This window comes from Somniosus microcephalus, chromosome 22 (assembly GCF_052327205.1).
Source record: "Somniosus microcephalus isolate GS21.2 chromosome 22, FLI_Smic_1.0, whole genome shotgun sequence".
In the NCBI taxonomy this organism is placed as follows: domain Eukaryota; kingdom Metazoa; phylum Chordata; class Chondrichthyes; order Squaliformes; family Somniosidae; genus Somniosus; species Somniosus microcephalus.
In genome coordinates, this window is record NC_141008.1 from 29,233,234 (window position 1) to 29,247,314 (window position 14,081).

Here is a 14,081-nt window from a genome sequence, read left to right on the forward strand (position 1 = left end):
TGATGACCGTGGCACTGGTCATGTCTGGGCAGGGGTAGGTGAATGGGAAGCGAGAGTACTCGTCCACAATGTTGAGAAAGTACACATTGCGGTCGGTGGAGGGGAGTGGTCCCTTGAAATCTAAGCTCAGGCGCTCAAATGGCCGTGTAGCTTTGATCAGGTGGGCTCGGTCGGGCCTGAAAAAACGGGGCTTGCATTCCGCACAGGTGCGGCAGTCCCTGGTCATAGACCGGACCTCCTCGATGGAATAGGGCAGGTTACGGGATTTTATAAAGTGGAATAGCCGGGTGACCCCCGGGTGGCAGAGGCCATTGTGGAGGCCCTGTAGCCTGTCCCCCTGGATGGTGGCACACATCCCTCGTGATAGGGCGTCGGGGGATTCGTTGAGGGCCCCCGGCCTATATATTATGTCGTACTCAAACGTGGAGAGTTCGATCCGCCACCTGAGAATTTTGTCGTTCTTGATCTTCCCCCTCTGTTTGTTGTTAAACATGAAGGCTACCGACCGCTGGTCGGTAAGCAGGGTGAAGCGTTTGCCGACTAGGTAGTGCCTCCAGTGCCGCACTGCCTCCACTATGGCCTGGGCCTCCTTCTCTACCGAGGAGTGCCTGATCTCGGGCCCTTGGAGGGTTCTTGAGAAAAAGGCTACGGGCCGCCCATCCTGGTTGAGGGTAGCTGCTAAAGCGAAGTCGGACGCATCGCTTTCGACCTGGAAAGGGATGTTTTCGTCCACTGCCCGCAGCGCGGCCTTCTCAATGTCGTGTTTAATGTTGTTGAAGGCGGCGTGGGCCTCGGCCGTGAGCGGGAAGGACGTTGATTTCAGGAGGGGACGGGCCTTGTCGGAATAATTGGGGACCCATTGGGCGTAATAGGAGAAGAACCCCAGGCACCTTTTCAGGGCCTTGGGAGTGTTTGGTAGGGGTAGCTCCCGTAGGGGGCGCAATCGGTCGGGGTCCGGACCGATTTCCCCGTTTTCCACCACGCAGCCCAGGATACAGAGGCGCGTGGTGCTAAAGACACACTTATCCTCGTTGTAGGTGAGATTGAGTCTGAGGGCGGTTTTCAGAAATCTCGCGAGGTTCGAGTCGTGGTCTTGCTGTTCGTGGCCGCAGATGGTGACGTTGTCTAGGTATGGGTAGGTGGCTGTTAACTGGTTCTCATCGACCATGCGGTCCATCTCCCGCTGGAAGACCGAGACCCCGTTCGTTACCCCAAAGGGGACTCTGAGGAAGTGGTAGAGGCGTCCGTTCGCCTTGAAGGCGGTGTATGGACGGTCCTCCGGCCTAATGGGGAGCTGGTGGTATGCCGATTTTAGGTCGATGGTGGAAAACACCCGGTATTGCGCGATTTGGTTAACCATATCCGCTATGCGGGGCAGAGGGTAGGCGTCTAGCTGGGTGTATAGATTAACCGTCTGGCTATAATCTATCACCATCCGCTTCTTTTCGCTACCCTTAACTACTACTACCTGGGCGCGCCACGGGCTGGTACTGCATTCGATGATACCCTCCCGCTTGAGTCTTTCTACTTCCGACGCAATGAACCGTCTATCCTCCCAGCTGTACCGCCTACTCTTGGTCGCTATGGGTCGACAGTTGGGTGCGAGGTTGGCGAACAGAGAGGGCGGCTTGACCTTCAGGGTAGCCAGACCGCACACTGTGAGGGGCAGCTGGGACCCACCGTAGGTAAGCGTGATACTTTGGTGGTGGCACTGGAAGCCCAGACCCAAGATCACGCTCACACAGAGATCTGGCATTATCAATAGTTTAAAATCTCTGTAATCAGTGCCTTTTACCGACAACATAACCACGCAGAAACCTGTAATTTTTGAGGTATGAGTCTTATCAGCCATGGCGATTTTGCCCTGTGTGGGGACTATCGTTAGTGAAAGTCGTTTTACCAGGCTAGGATGAATAAAGCTTTCGGTGCTCCCGCAGTCAATCAAGCATTTAACCTTGTTCCCGTTTACCTCTATGTCCATCATCGATTTAGACAACGGATGCGGCCTGGATTGATCCACTGTGATCGAGGCCACCAGTGGGTCCTGGAGGTCCGTGTAGTCGGGACAAGATGGTGGATTCCATGAGGGTGGACAAGATGGCGTCCAAGATGGCCGCTCCCACGGCGCGCACGCGGCGGTGGTGGAGTTGGAGGCGGGGTTCCCTCTGCAGACTTTGCTGAAATGTCCTTTCTTCCCGCATTTAAAACAGGTGGTGCCCTTCGCTGGGCACAGATGCCTGGAGTGTTTGTCCTGGCCGCAGAAGTAGCATTTCGGGCCCCGATGCATCGCGGCAGTAGTGGGGCTCCTGGGTGGGGGCTGGGGCTCCAATGGTGCTGGGCTGGCCTGAGACCTGGGAGGTGAAGATGGCTTCCAAGATGGCGGCCCCCACGGCGCGCACGAGGTGGAGTGGGCCGCGTGGCCTGAGGAACAGGATTCAGAGTTCCTCTGGGCCATATCCAGCGATCGCGCTATATCTATAGCCTGTTTTAAGTCCAGTCCCTCCTTTTCAAACAGTTTCTGCCGAATGTAATTTGAACTGAGGCCCGCCACAAAGGAGTCTCGGATCAGCTCCTCCGTGTACACGATGGCAGACACGACCATACAGTTACAGTCTCTGCCCAGTACTTTTAGGCTTAGTATAAAGTCCTCTAGTGACTCACCATGCCGCTGCGTGCGAGTAGTCAGAAGATGCCTGGCGTACACCTCGTTTATTGGCCGCACGTAGTGGGCCTTCAGAATGGTGCAGGCATCCCCGTAGCTGGTGGCATCTTGGATGGAAGGGGAGACCCGATGGCTCACCCAGTTTCGCAGGATTCCCAGTTTCACGTCTCCGGTGGCGGTTGCGGCTGCTATGGCGGTGGATGAGTTTGCAATGAAAAATTCGAAGCATTGGAACCAGTCTCCGAACTGTATGGCTGCGTCTGAGGCATGGGGGTCCAGATCCAAGCGCTCTGGTTTCAGGAGTCGATCCATCTTGGTGTTTTAGTGATTAAAATTGATGTGCCATCGATAACTCAAAGACAAGGGCCTAGAAATTCAGTGGGCTTTGCGCCCAGTTACTGCCCAAAGAGGGCTTCTGCGCCACTTGAGGAGTTTGCGCTGATATTCAGCACTGCGGTAATGGCGGCGGTAGCCGGTAGCGCTGCGCCGACACCGATGACGTCATCGGTGTGCGCAGTGCCCCGGTTCCACCCCGCTACCGGCCCGACCCCCATATTTAGTTGCAGCCGCCTCTTCCGCAGCGGCCGCAAACAACGATGTGAAGACGGGGCCGTCCTGCAGCCTTAGTGGGGCGAGTTAAGGCGGAGGTGCGGCCGGCCGCTTTTTCGGCGGCCGCCTGCCCGCACCTCCTTCCCTGGCCTCCTCCACCGCCTCCCCCCCGGCATTGCCGGCTGTTTTCCGGGAGCTCGGCACTTCTCCGTGGTGCCGGGCTCATTTGCCGGCACTATCAAGCGGCGATCTCCCCGTTGCAGGCACCTCCCCCTTAAGAGTAGGAGGAAGGCCTGCAGTACCGCAGCCTGCCGCTCCGCAGCGAGTGGCGCTGCGGCACCTAGCGCGCCGAAATTCAGTTTCAGCGCCCCAAGCGGGGGCGGGCACACCCTGGAATAGCGGCCGGTTTCGACTTGGGGCGCAGAAACTGAATTTCCGACGGGCGCAACTGGCTCCGCGCGCAGCGCTAACTTCTGGGCGCTAGCAAGCTGGCGGGCCCAAAGTGAATTTCTAGCCCAAGGAGTTTAAAGGATTCAACTAAAGGCTTTTAATCACTAAGAACATTGCAGGTCTTTACACATCGGGTTCGTCTGATAGAATGACTCATACAGCTCTTGAGACCTTTATATGACAAAAGACAGGGGCGTAGCCAATACACACAATAGGAAAAAGGGGGCGGTACACACAATACAAAGCAGGTAAAACACAAGGGCTGATGAAGGCATATATTTCATCACAGGAGCGGCGAAGCCGGGCCCAGGAGCAGGTCCTGGCCGGCGGGGGGAGTGGGCGGAGAGCGGCGAGGCTGGGCCTAGGAGCGGGACCTGACCAGCGGAGACGGGGAGCGGCGAGGCTAGGGCCCAGGAGCGGGACCTGACCAGCGGGGGCGGGGGGAGCGGCGAGGCTGGGGCCCGGGAGCGGGACCTGACCAGCGGGGGCGGGGGGAGCGGCGAGGCTGGGGCCCAGGAGCGGGACCTGACCAGCGGGGCGGGGGGAGCGGCGAGGCTGGGGCCCGGGAGCGGTTAAACAGTAGAATACTTTTTAAAAAAAACAACGAAACTACTAATACTAAAACTAGAATGCTAAATACTAAACAGTAGAATACTAAAAAACTAACAGTACGATATATTAAAATACAACATTAAATACAACAGTAAATACATTAAATACAACATTAAAATATCAGTTGGGGAGGAGCTCGTAAAACAGCAGCCATACAGGTCGGCGCTATCACTCGGGTACTTCCAGGCAGCTGACCAGTGGAGCTAAAATACCCCAGGCATTGAACTTACGCCTGCGAGTGCGTTTTGCTCTCACTCCATCACCCCTCCCCCACAAGCTCATCAAAACTCACTGGGCCAGGAGTGAAGAGCAGGAGCCATTGTGACACCCTGATCGCATTTAAATAGATCTGGCAAGTGGGTGTCCCAATGCAGCTCATCATTTAGGGCCTGAGGAATTTTGGCCGATGGAAACCGGGAGGGTGGCAGATAAAACCGAGTTGGTTAGTTACCCGCTTGAAACTCGGCCTTTTCACACTGCCTGCGATCTTAACCTGCAGGATTCTACAGGCAGCTGAGGTGTACACCTGAAACAGGCGGGGGTCTCATAGTTATTCAAATTGGGGTCCTTTTATGTCAATAGGACCCCCGAGCATTTGAACTCGGGCCTGAGTGGGAAAGGACTGAGGCTCTCCCAGCAGGTGAAAGCAGGTTACAGCTGTTGGGAAGGACGAAGAGGCCCAAATGGCAAGTGGCAAACTTTAGTTTGTAGGGTCAGGATAAGCCTCCCCTGCCCCGGACTCCCTCCCCCTACCTGCCACTTTGCAACAAACCTTCCTCTGGTGCCAGTTACCACCCTCCAGTTGCCTGAACTTCCTGTCCTGCCAGCTGCCACTTCCTGCCCATTTCAGGTAGGCAGCTTGCCAGTTTCACGTAGATGAGGCCCAGGAGTTAAAATACCCCTGACTTCAAACATACGTCAGCCAGTACGTTTTGCACTCGCTCCGCACCCCTCCACCCTTGCCTGCCAAAACCCACTGGGGGATTAAAATTGACACTGTTTCTTACACTTTCCTCCTTATGCTTTAAAAACAAGAGCTAACCTGCAGCTACACTGGTATGATGGATACATGGGGCGTAACGGTATTTGTGGGCACCCAACTCTGCCTGCTAGTAATGGTCTGCATTCTATTCCTAGTAAAATATAGCTGAGAATTCTGTCTGGGTGGAGAATTAAATGTTAAAGCAAAAAGTCACTCCTGCTCTCAGGCAGCAGAGGGCAGTGTTGCACTGCGTAAAATTCTGAGAAAATTCTAAGAAAAGACTTTACATTAATACATCTTATCACATCTTCGGGTTGTCACGAAGTGCTTCACATCCAATTAATTATTTTTTGAAGTGGAGCCAGTGTTGTTATTTGCACGTATATGTATGCGTGTATATACATGTGTGTTTGTGTAATTATGTATGTATACGTGTATTTTTATATATATATATATATATATATATGTATGTGTGTATGTATGCATATGTGTATTTATGCATTGGTGTTTGTAAGTATGTGTATGTATATAATGTATGTATTTGTGTGTCTATTAAAGTATGGGTGTATTCATATTCATGTACATGTTTTTAATGTGTATATGAATTTATGTACAGTGAAATCTGTAAATTGCGGACACCTAAGGGACTTGCATCAGATATCCTTTTTTTGTAGGTGACCTCATTTTCAAAATTGTCATTGTATGTACCGTAAAAATTATCCCTACAATCTTGAAGAACCAGCTGAGATTATGATCAACACCTAATCAGCTGCAACAATACTAAGAACTTAAGTTTGGAAGCAGATATAACAACAAAACTGATGTTACAAATATAATACTTGTACAGTGGAACCTGTTCCTAACGATACTCTCACAAGACAGACAACTGCACCGTGTGGGGTCGGGTATTTGTGCATCTTCTGGGTCCGTGTGGGGTCCGGTATTTGTGCATCTTTTGGGTCCGTGTGGGGTCGGGTGTTTGTGCATCTTTTGGGTCTGTGTGGGGTTGGGTATTTGTGCATCTTTTGGGTCCATGTGGGGTCGGGTGTTTGTGCATCTTCTGGGTCTGTGTGGGGTCGGGTATTTGTGCATCTTTTGGGTCCGTGTAGGGTCGGGTGTTTGCGCATCATAAGAACATAAGAAATAGGAGCAGGAGTCGGCTATTCGTCCCTTCGAGCCTGCTCCGCCATTCAATAAGAACATGGCTAATCCTCTACCTCAACTCCACTTTCCTGCACTATCCTCGTATCCTTTGATTCCCTTAATATCCAAAAATCTATCGATCTCTACCTTAAATATACTCAATGACTGAGCCTCCACAGCCCTCTGGGGTAGAGAATTCCAAAGATTCACCACCCTCTGAGTGAAGAAATTTCTCCTCATCTCAGTCCTAAATGGCCGACCCCTTATTCTGAGACTGTGACCTCTGGTTCTAGACTCCCCAGCCAGGGGAAATATCCTCCCTGCATCTATCCTGTCAAGCACTGTAAGAATTTTGTATGTTTCAATGAGATCACCTCTCATTCTTCTAAACTCTAGAGAATATAGGCCTAGTCTACTCAATCTCCCGTCATAGGACAATCCCCCCATCCCAGGAACCAGTCTGGTGAACCTTCGTTGCACTCCCTCTATGGCAAGTATATCCTTCCTTAGGTAAGGAGACCAAAACTGTACACAGTACTCCAGGTGTGGTCTCACCAGGGCCCTATATAATTGCAGTAAGACGTCTTTACTCTTATACTCAAATCCTCTTGTAATAAAGGCCAACATACCATTTGCTTTCCTAATTGCTTGCTGTACCTGCATGTTAACTTTCAGTGATTCGTGTACAACGACACCCAGGTCCCTCTGAACACCAACATTTCCCAATCTCTCACCATTTAAAAAGTACTCTGATTTTCTATTTTTCCTACCAAAGTGGATAACTTCACTTTTCTCCACATTATATTCGATTTGCCATGTTCTTGCCCACTCGCTCGACCTGCCTATATCCTCTTGCAGCCTCTTTGCATCCTCCTCATAACTTACATTCCCACCTAGCTTTGTATCATCAGCAAATTTGGATATATTACATTTGGTCTCCTCATTCAAATCATTGATATAGATTGTGAATAGCTGAGGCCCAAGCACTGATCCTTGTGGTACCCCACTAGTCACAGCCTGCCAACCCGAAAATTACCCATTTATTCCTACTCTGTTTTCTGTCCATTAACCAATCCTCAATCCATGCTAGTATATTACCCCCAATCCCATGAGCTCTAATTTTGTTTAATAACCTCTTGTGTGGCACCTTATTGAATGCCTTCTGAAAATCCAAATACACCACATCTACTGGTTCCCCCTTATCTATCCTACTAGTTACAACCTCAAAAAATCTCTAACAGATTTGTCAAACACGATTTCCCTTTCATAAATCCATGTTGACTCTGCCCAATCCTATTATTATTTTCTAAGTGCCCTGTTACCACATCCTTAATAATAGATTCTAATATTTTCCCTACTACTGATGTCAGGCTGGTCTATAGTTCCCCGTTTTCCCTCTCCCTCCTTTCTTAAATAGTGGGGTTACATTTGCTACCTTCCAATCCGTGGGAACCGTTCTAGAATCTATGGAATTTTGGAAGATGACAACCAATGCATCCACTATCTCTACAGCCCCCTCTTTCAAAACCCTAGGATGTAGGCCATCAGGTCCAGGGGATTTATCGGCTTTTGGTCCCATTAATTTCTTCAGTACTATTTCCTTACTAATACTAATTTCTTTCAGTTCCTCATTCTCACTAGACCTTTGGTTCGCCACTATTTCCAGAATGTTTTTACGTCTTCTTCTGTGATTTCCCTGCAATTTTTTTATTCCCCATTATAATTTCTCCTGTCTCAGCCTGTAAGGGACCACGTTTACTTTCGCTAATCTTTTCCTTATTACATACCTATAGAAGCTTTTGCAATCTCTTTTTATGTCTCTCGCTAGTTAACTCTCATATTCTATTTTCCGTTTCTTTGCTTCATGCATTCAGATATAGTACCTTTAGATTTAACTTTTTTCTATTTTTCCCTGATGTCACTTTAGTCACTGGTGCCCTATTACCTTTATTAATCTCTCTGTACCTTCCTGACCCACTCTGCTTATCTTTACCCAGATCACTGCTCTGCTCTACAGCCTTGACATTTCTCTTACTGCTTTTGATTTTACCCTTTCCTGAATCCTCCCCCCCCCCCTTCATTAGTTTAAAGCCCTATCTACCACCCTAGTTATTCAATTCATCAGGACACTGGTCCCAGCCTAGTTTAAATGGAGCCCATCCCAATGGAACAGCTCCTTCTTTCCCCAGTACTGATGCCAATGCCCCATGAATCGAAACCCTTTCCTCCCACATCACTCTTTGAGCCATGCAGTTAACACTCTGATCTGCCTGTCCCTGTTTGCATGTGGCTCAGGTAACAATCCAGAGATTATTAACTTTGAGCTTCTGTGTTTTAATTTGGACCCTAGCTGCTCAAACTCCCTCAGCAGAACCTCATTCTTAGTTCTACCTATGTCGTTGGTTCCTACGTAGACCATGACAACTGGATCCTCCTCTTCTCGGGCAGGTAACACAACCTTCGGAACTCCCGGTCACGGCTGCAGAGAACAATATCTATCCCCGACTATACTGTCCCCTACCACAACTACATTCCTTTCTTTTCACTCCCCCCACTTGAATGGCCTCCTGTATCATGGTGCCATGGCCAGTTTGCTCATCCACCCTGCAGTCCTTGTTCTCATCCACACAGGTAGCAAGCAATATTCCCTCTAATTTTTTTTGTACTGAGCGGGCCACGAACTCCTTTGAGGGCGACCTTTTAGTCCGTGAGCAAATTTTAACACAACAACAACAACAACTTTAGCAACAGCAACCACTTAAAAGCATATATGCTGTAATGCCATATTGCCAACCCACTGTCTCAAATCATGAGACAATCAGACAAGGTTCTATACAGGTTTAACATAACTTCTCTGCTTTTGACTTCTATTCCTCTAGAAATGAGCCCCAGTGCTTTATTTGCACTTTTAGCGCTTTTTTAACCTGCGTTGCTACTTTTAATGATTTGTGAATCTATACCCCTAGATCCCTTTGTACCTCTACCCCATTTAGACTCTTATTTTCCAAGGAGTAGGTTGCCTCCGTATTCCTCCTACCCAAATGCACCACCACACACTTAGCTATATTGAAATTCATTTGTCATTTACCTGCCCATTCTGCAAGTTTGTTTCCGGTAGAATTAATTAAAAGGTTTTAGTTCATCATGTACAAACTCTATTTAATAAAAAATTACTCATCAGAAATGATTGGGCTATAAAAGAACTGCATAATAATACATTAACATTTCAGAAACGTCACTCAGTTACACAGTTATGTATCGACAAACAATCCAAAAACCCAAGATGAGCTGAAAGAGGCATATTTATTCATGCAATTTGTATTAATTTTAATGTTTTCAACATATTAGCTCATCCCTCATGTCACTATAGCAGTGGCAAATATAAAGTGCTGTCGTTCTTTAGTTCACAATATTCAAAATAAGTGAACAAAAACAGGTATCTGTATTTCCAGCTTCAATCACTTCCATTAATAAATGTTGTCTTCTTGAACCAGCAGCCTTCCCCCCTCCCCGCCCCGCCCCAACGTAACATGTCAGAAATGTAGCACTTAGTCACAAGTGCAGAAAACACATACACAATTTGCGTCACCGAATTAAAAACAAAAAGCAGGAAAACTATGATTTAACAGAAATAAACATTCATCTTTCTTCCTGGACAGGAGAACCAATCAGACGGACTTGGAAATGTTTACTATTATGTTGACGTAAAGATGTTAATTTACGAATTTCGCTTCTAATGTTTTTCTCTCAAACATTCTCCACAATATTCACCCCTGCCCTTATCATGAAAAGTGTTGAATTATTTTAAATACTTCCCAATTAAATAGTGGGAAACAAACTTCATTCTACTCTTAATTTTTAATCTCCTATTTCAAACATTTATACCAAATTGAAATTGTACATTATCAGTTTAATCAAAGTATTTTCTGTGTCTTAATAAATAAATAGTCGTTACTTCTAAAGTAGCTTCCTGCAATTTTTATACATCATTACATAACTCTTGTTTCTATTAACACTCCACTAAACATTTAAAAGGAAATCTATATTCACATTATTCCTGGGACTTGTTAGGACTATAGATCGACAGACAAAATAAAATGGTTTGTGTTTTTTCCTAGACCTGATTGAAACTTGTTTCGATGAGGGGAAAATTGATTTTTGTTTCTGTTTCTTCCAAAATCATATTCGAAACTTAGGGAGGAAAAAAGTGTTTTTAACACTCATGTTTTGTGAAAAGTTCATTAAAAATCTTTAAATTCTTTCAAATCTCATTGCCGCTTTGACAGAAGTTACTCCAAGTTTTTCTTTCCCTCTTTAACGCTGTTGTTAAACATACAACAAAAAATAATAAAATAAACTCTAATTCCAAACGGAGCTCAAATGAGAAAGTGAATAAAGTGGCTAAACTTCCTAAGAAGTTGGGATCAGTTTTGGAGCAGTTGTTTCCTCTTTTTCTGCTGCCGTTCCCTCCGTCTCTCACAGACTCTGAGGTAAAAACAGGGGCACAAACTTTTTCCCCGCTCTCATAACATGATTTCAATAACCCTGATAGACTCTTTCAAAAAGGTGACAACACCTGGCGAAATTTAACTGGAACTTACTGTGGAACATTCAACATCACTTTCCCGTATTTTTTCTACCAGCTTTAAACAATTTTCTGAATTAAAAAAAAAGAAATTGTAATTTTTTGTTTCATCGGGGGCCTAAAACTTGTTTGCTTTCGCCTCCTTCCAGTGGTCATTGTGCATGCACTGCGCCTCCACCTGTGTTGTTCCAAAGTGTGGCCACCACTCAGTCCCCGGGAGCGGACTATACGCGTCTGGACCCTCACCCCTCTCTCTGTCCCTCTCGCTCTCCCTCCGTCTCCCTTTCTCGCTCTCTCTCTCTCCCCCAGTCTCTCTCTCTCTCTCGCTCCTCCCGTCTCTCTCTCTCTCCCCCGTCTCTCTCTCTCTCTCGCTCTCCCCCAGTCTCTCTCTCACATGCGCGGCTCCGGTATTCCAGAGGGCGGGGGATTCTCCCGCTGTCCAGCTGAAAGGTCAAAGTTCAAGGGAGAAAACCAAACCCCTCCCATCGGGACACACACTTCAAGAGCTGCAATTGGGATCGGCTCTGAGGTCGCAAGACTCGCAAAGGAGTCTGTCTGGATTCCCGGGGTCATTGTGTATTGGACCCCTCCCCCACCCCAGCTACTGTCCGGCTCTCTGCGGGGCATTTCAAATCAACTGCGCACGAGCTCGGGATCAGTGCACGCACGCAGCCTCACACCTTAGAGAGAACATTGGTAGCAAGTACCTCATACCTGTTGGTCAAAGTCAAGGGCCGAGGCTCCTCCATCACTACACCCTGGGTCCCCATACCTTCCTGACTCGCGGTCACACCCTCCTGTCCCTGACCATTGATGAACTCTAAAGTACTACTTAACCTAAGGGGTGTGACTGCCTCCTGGAACAAAGTGTCCAGGTAACTCTCCCCCTCCCTGGTGCCCCGCAATGTCTGCACCTCAGACTCCAGCTCAACAACTCTGAGCTGAAGTTCCTCGAGCTGCAGACACCGCAGATGTGGGGTCGGGTGTGCGCGCATATTCTGGGTCCCCATGGGGTCGGGCGTGCGCGCATCTACTGGGTCCCCGTGGGGTCGAGTGCGCATCTTCCGGTGTATGTTGTTAACAAGAATGCTTTTGGAAGCAGGGACATCGGCCACAGTGGGGACTCAAACCCTGCTACCGGCAGTGACAAAAAGGGATCCAGCAACAATCCATAGAAACATAGAAAAATAGGAGCAGGAGTCGGCCATTCGGCCCTTTGAGCCTGCTCCGCCATTCAATATGATCATGGCTGATCCTCTATCTCTCCCCTTGATGCCTTTTGTGTCTAGAAATCTACCTATCTCCTTCTTAAATATATTCAGTGACTTGGCCTCCACTGCCTTCAGTGGTAGAGAATTCCATAGGTTCACCACCCTCTGAGTGAAGAAATTTCTCCATCAATCATCATGATCTTCAGACTCAGATACAGTACTTTGAACATTTTAAAGTGCGACGTCAGGCTGTGTCCCATGTTTTAAGTTGTAAAGTGTTTGGTGCATTGAAGGCTGTGCATGTTTTGGAATTTGCCAGTGTCCATGGTTTCAGAGTGTCTCTTGTATATGTTGTAATGTAAGTGATTTGGGTCTCTCAATAATTGTCCGTTTTTTGGGAGTGTCCCTTTATACAGGTTTCACTGTGACTGTGTGCATGTTTGTTTAGTCTACTCCTCAAAACCCACCTGGTCAGCCTAGCCTAAACATTTCCCTATTCCTGCTGATTGTCCAGTCTGCTCCCCCTTGTGATGTCCTTGGAATATTTCACTGTGTTAAAAGTGCTGAATGTAAGTTGTTTGCATGAGACGGATTCTTAGACAGACTAAAAGGGCAAGAAATGCATAAATCCCCAGGGAGCAATGGCATTTACCCCAAGATATTAAGAGAGACAGGGGATGAGATTTGTGAGACAGTAATGGTCATTATGAGGGAGTCACTGAACATTAGTGAGGTGCCAGTAGATTGAAACAAGCTAACATGGTGCCCACATTCAAAATGATGGCAAAGGAGAAAACTACAGACCCATTAGTCTGTCTTCAATTCCATGTAAAATAATGGAATTGATTATCAGGAGTGAACTTACAGAGTAAACAGCAACCAACATGGATCCAGAAGAAGATCTGCCTGTCCAAACATTTTTGAGAAGTGTCATCCCAAGCGGACTGTAGAAAACCCAACAATCAGCTGTACCTAAACTTCCAGAAGGCATTTAATAAAGTTCCACACAAAAGGCTTTTATAAAACTTAATGCTATGGAGAGTCAGGGTAACCTTGGGAAAGGATAATAAATTGGTTGATGGTTAGAAACAGAGGGTATTGGATAGATGAGTTATGTCAGGGTGGGGGAGGGGTGTGCTAAGTGGGCTGGCCAAGGGATCAGTATTGTGACCACTGCTGTTTCTAATTTATATCAAGTTCAGAAAAGGCTGCGATTTTGCCGGCGTTCAGAGGGCGGGTTTGGAGGCGGGTCAGAGGTTAAATTCGATTTGATTGACAGCAGGTTCCGATCCTGCCATCAACCCGTCTCCAAACAGCTTTCCCAAGTGTCGGGTCCCCGATTTGCAAATGGACCCGACACCTAGTGGCGGGAAGCGGATTAAAGGCAATTGCCTGCCTATTAACAGGTACTTGTCAGTAGTTTTCAGCCTGTTTTTGGATTTTCCCACTTCTGGGTCAGGTTTCCTGACATCCGGACACCACACCAGGTAAGTGTGGCGTGTTGTGAGTCTGGTGTAATATTTGTGAAAAGATGACAGCTGCAGAAGTGGTGTGAAGGATCTAATGTTACACATGGTGAGATTCAGAGCAAAGAAAATGTTGGGTACTGTATTTTTAAAACATTTACAGATTTCTTTAGCTTACAAGTTTTGAAATCCATGTCCACTGCCACCTTATTGGGAGAACCTCTCTCACCAGTGACAGATCGCTTCTGCCATCTCACCTGCAGTTGCCATCTATTCCAGCCTATGGAGGGAGTCATTGGAGAGCCTGGGTGCAAGAGGTCACTTTTGTGCAGTGATTGTCAGTGTTTTCAGCACCTCAATGCTGTCAAACACTGAGAAATCAACTGTCAAAATAAAATTGTGCGTGGTCCCTTTAAGGAAA